Below are 4,895 nucleotides of genomic sequence, written 5' to 3' on the forward strand. Positions count from 1 at the left end.
AGGAATGCCATGGGCTCATGGGTAGGCAGGAGGTGCTCTCCAATCAGAGAGAGGTGCCATCCTGGCATTAGGGTCCAGCAAGCACGTGCTATAGGTGATGGGGATCCAGGGAAAGTGTAAGCAAGGGACGGATAAGATCACGATCTCGATTTCAAAAGGTCATGAGGAAAGCAGTGTGGAGGATGGACTGGAGGGAAATGGAGTCAAGGCCTGGGAGTGTCTATCCCAGAGAGCAGGGGGTTTGCTGAGCCAAAGCCTGGGCATGGGCAGAGGAGGACAGCTCTGAAAGCTACTAAGGCCCAACTGGACCTGGTGAAGATAAACTAGATGAAGTCCAGGATGGCGGAGACCTGGGCTGGGCGGAGTGTGGACTGTTGAACTAATTCAAATGTGATGCCAGGACCTAGGGCTCAGGAAAGCAGTCTTAGCTGCCTGGACGAGTCCCTGGCTTCCAGATTTGTTGAGACTAAAACGCTGATAACTCCCCTATAGAAATCTGGGGCTAGAGGGATTATATCACAAGATAAACTATATTACACTTGGTAATAGAATTATACCTAAAATGCTAAACACTAGGCAGCAATATAGGCCTGTAAATTCTCTGAGGTAAGCATCATCTAAACCAAATAAATATTTGAGTCACTCAGATGCTTATTTACTACAGAAGACCCCAAAGAAATATGACACATTTTCTCCTTCAATAAACGTATAATCTTACTAAGGACATAAAACATCAGAAATAAGGATAAGAAAGGATAATTAAAAGGTGCTTGTTTATTTATGGCCGCACCATGGGGCATGCGGGATCTTAATTCTCCGGCCAGGGATGGAACCCGCGCCCCCTGCAGTGGAAGCACGGAGTCTTAACCAAGTCCCTAAAAGGTGCTTATTTAAATCCAATAAAAAAATATGATTCAAATAGGAAGTGAGGAAGACAAATGTTATGATGGCTGCTAACTGGAACCTCTTTAGATGGCACCACCTAACACAGTGCGCTGCGTCACCTCCAAGGCTGGTGTATCCCCAGTACACAGCCGAAATGGAGGACCGTTTCACATTGCTGGTGTCCTGGAACAAGGACAGCCAGGCCTTCTGTTATTGGGAGAGAAAGAACATGATGTACATAAAGGAAACAGGCTCAAGACAACTGAATCAGCAGGGTCAGGAGTTATTTTCTAATGGGAATTGATATGGTCTAAAGGGAAAGAACAGGAAGGCTGGCAGGCATCCAGGAGGGAAGACACACAGAAGGTGGAACTATGGCTCCGTGATAAGATGAAGAGCTGGAGCTCCAAAGCCACTAAACGAAATGAAGTAAAAACCAGTATCACAAACAAATAAAAATCAATCAATCAAAAGTCTGTCCATTTCCCTGGCCTCATCCGCCTCCTCAGTCCCATATCAAGGAGAAACCATAGGTAAGCAGATGATCCCTTAGGTGCAGGAAGCTGCAGGAAGGCAATCTCCTCTGGGTAAGTGATGATTTTTGCTGGACAAGTGTCACTGGAGAGACCGACGCCACTGTTTTACTGCCAGGTGCCTCTTAAGGAGACAGTGAGCTGCAACGAAATGTGATTTCGTAAATTTTGGTGTTTTCAAATCTAAAGCCTGAGTTTTTGAAAGTAAGGCCATTCAACATTTCCAAGTTTACCAACCTATGAAAGCAGCGTAAATATGAGGCACTCTGAGCTTAAGAGAAAGGCTCTCCTTGCCCTACTTTGGCTGAACAAACTTATAAGACATATGCCAAAGCATTTAATTTCTAAAAATACTTATCCTAAAATGTGGCAAAGTGAGCTTTTCCAATCTTAGGGGGAATGATTCAATAACATCTGGCCTTATTGTTAGTGATAGGGACTGCAGGTTTAAACGCTGATTTAACAGTGAGTTGGCCTAGTTGTTATTTAACAAAAGAACTGCTTGATAAGTCCAAACTTGTCTCAGACTTCTGTGAGAGGCATCTAATCCTTGCCAATCCTAAATTCTTGCTGTGTCTCTGCAGCATGTGACAAGACCCAGGTACTGTTTCACACATACGGGTAATCTGACACCCCGAAAGTACTCTATCGCTGGCTCTCTTCAACTACTAGTCTTTGAAAAACAAACTTTAAGAAGTAATTACTTTCAGTCTTTATGGAAGAAGACAGAGCTATCACTGTAATGCCTCAGTTTAAAGGGTCACAAATCATAACAAAAAATGAGTAAGACACAGTAAGTACTAATTGTACTAATGGTGCTTATGATTTTCTATAACATGAAACCTGTTATTAAGTAGTTCTTTAATATGTGACTTCTGTCTCTTTGAAATTAGTGGAAGAAGTAAAATTATTATCATTTTTGGAAAAGGCCATAGCCTGAGATTCAGATTATGCCTTTTCTATTACGTTTGACAAGCTGTTAAAATTCATATTCATTTCTTATATTTTCACTGCTGTAATTTATTGAATGCTTTGGCAGAATATGCTGTAAAAGGGAAATTCCAGAAGAATGTGACTTTCTGTATTAGAAAAGAGGAAGAGAGATCTGTTCTGAAAGGGCCGAGAATAATATTAAAGATAAAAGTTTGAAACAAACTGCTCATTCTTGCTTCTCATTATTTAAAATAAAATACCATAATTACTTTTCTAAGTTCCAAAGAAACTCCTGCACTAATTCCATCTCTTGCCAACCCACACGAGATGAAGTGAAACTGAAGTTAATATGAAACAGGGATGTACGTTATCCAAGCAAAGCACTGTCCATTTTCCCAATGTCTTTATCCTTTTTCTTAATTATAGAGCACACCACACTCTCACTCAATGACAAACATAATTTAGAAGGCATTAACATACAATGAAATGATGTAATAATAACAATAGCTAAGGTTTACTGAGCACTTACTATTTGTCATGCATTGAGCTAAATACAGATTATCTAAAAAAATGAATTGAGCCCTTATAACAAAACCTACCAGGTATTACTAGATATTTTCACTTTACATACAGATAAGGAAACTGAGGCTTAGCAAAACTAAGCGGCCACACAGCTACTAGCTGGTAAAATCAGATGATATGATAAGCATTTGAGGGCAACCATAAATAGGGACAACACTGATTTCTCTCCAAAGCTAGAAATATGTTCTTGGTTGGATACTGTGGAAAGATCTGGTCTTACCCCGCTGCAGAGCGTTAGCAGAATATTTTACAATAATAGTAGCTGTTTCCCTCAATCATTAAGAGTAATTGTTTACATGCTTTATGGCTTTAGATAGAGTCATGCAAATAGATAAACACTGACAAAATAAGAATCAAGAGTCAAATGCATTGTGGAGATAAGGAACAAGTGTGATGTAGGAGGACATTATTAGTTTTATGAAAATCTGAAAAAGTGCATTGATTCTCAAGGGAGACACCATTGGCACTTGTGTGTATACAAGTGTGTAGGTGCACGTGTGTGCCTGTGTGTAAGGGACAACTCTTTGTCGTACAATGCTATCCCTTGCGTTATAAACATTTATAACCCCCACCCACTAAATACCAGAAGTTCCCTCAATGCTTGTGGCCACCGAATATAACCCTGCACAGTTTCTGCGGATCTGGGCTGAGAACCATTGATTGTTGGATAAATATACTAGGAGAGAAGTAACTGACATTAATTATGCATCATGTGCCAGGTACTCTGCTAAGTGCATTCACACATATTCATTTAATCCTTATAACTCCATATGAGGTAAGTACATATTTTATCCCCATTTTAGAGGTGGATACTGAGGCTCAGAGAAAGGTTAAATTACTTAACCAAGGTTACGCGAATAGTCTTGAGACCAACAGTGTGGCTCCCAAACTCCAGTTCTCTGGGTTGGTCTTTTAAGCATGGTATAGGCACACCTTTTCTTTCTTTAAAGAGGTTCACTCAGAAAACATAAATCCTTATAAGTAGGACCCAAGGTGTGCCTGTCATTTAGGCATGAATCAGTTCCCTGGCTTGGGGTTGAAGGGCCACATGTACAGTGAGGTAGAGTTATAAGCTCTGGGCTGACAAAAGTTGGGCAGGGTTAAATCCTATGCACAGGTATATATTAGAAGTGCTTTGAGTGTGTGTGTGTGTGTGTGTGTGTGTGTGTGTGTGTGTGTGTGTTTTCAGGAGGATATGAGAGTTATGCTACAGTGTGTGAGGTTTGTGCGTTTTATTTAACACTTTCCATAGCATTTTTGATGCACCAGGCACTGCTACAATGGCCTGACAATGTCTCATTTCAGCATGTATGTTAGGTGATGCACAGAACAGAGCGTGCACTGTGTGAGGTGTGGTGGGTTCGTGTCTGTGTGGCAGTGCGGGAATGTCCACTGTGATGTGTGTGTCCACGGCCGCAGTTTCTGTTGTGGTATAGACAGTGGTGTTTGAGGCTGGGAGAAGGGTTACGCGAGATGATTTGCGTGCCATGCATACAGACTGGATGGAGTGCACCGCACGTGTGCATTTTGTGCCCGCGGGTAGTGCCAAATACTGGAGGAGTTCCGCGGGAAGGGGTCTGGGCTGTGTCCTGGGCCTGCGTATGGTGCGTGGAAGGCAGGGGTGTTTTCAGCGTGAAGAGGTATGTGCTGAAAGTGGTGCATACCAGATGATTCATGCGGTGTGCTAGGCAGGGACGGAGGCCGGAGAGGAGGGGGCCCGTGTCGTGATGTGTGTGGGGAGCGACGCTGAGAGCCGCGGGAGAAGGGCGGGGGAGGATATCGTGCTAGGTGACCCACGAGTGTTCCTGATGTGGCCCGAGGCGCTGTATGGGGAAAGGTGGTATGGAGAGGGGTGGCGATGGGAGTGGGGATGGGGGTGGGTTGGAGGGTAGGGACGAACGCCGGTCCAGAGGAGGTGTCGGGAAGGAAGCTGGGTGCGCTAAGTGACATAGCCGCCGGTGG

At 43.3% G+C, this 4,895-nt stretch overlaps 1 protein-coding gene across 1 annotated transcript in view; it reads right to left on the bottom strand.

Moving 5' to 3' along the window:
• PTDSS1 (phosphatidylserine synthase 1) overlaps positions 1–4,895 on the bottom strand; it is a 68,032-nt gene that overhangs the window by 62,687 nt on the left and 450 nt on the right. The gene's annotated exons all lie outside the window — the stretch shown is intronic.

This window comes from Lipotes vexillifer, unplaced genomic scaffold, assembly GCF_000442215.2.
Source record: "Lipotes vexillifer unplaced genomic scaffold, Lipotes_vexillifer_v1.1 scaffold457, whole genome shotgun sequence".
In the NCBI taxonomy this organism is placed as follows: Eukaryota; Metazoa; Chordata; class Mammalia; order Artiodactyla; family Lipotidae; genus Lipotes; species Lipotes vexillifer.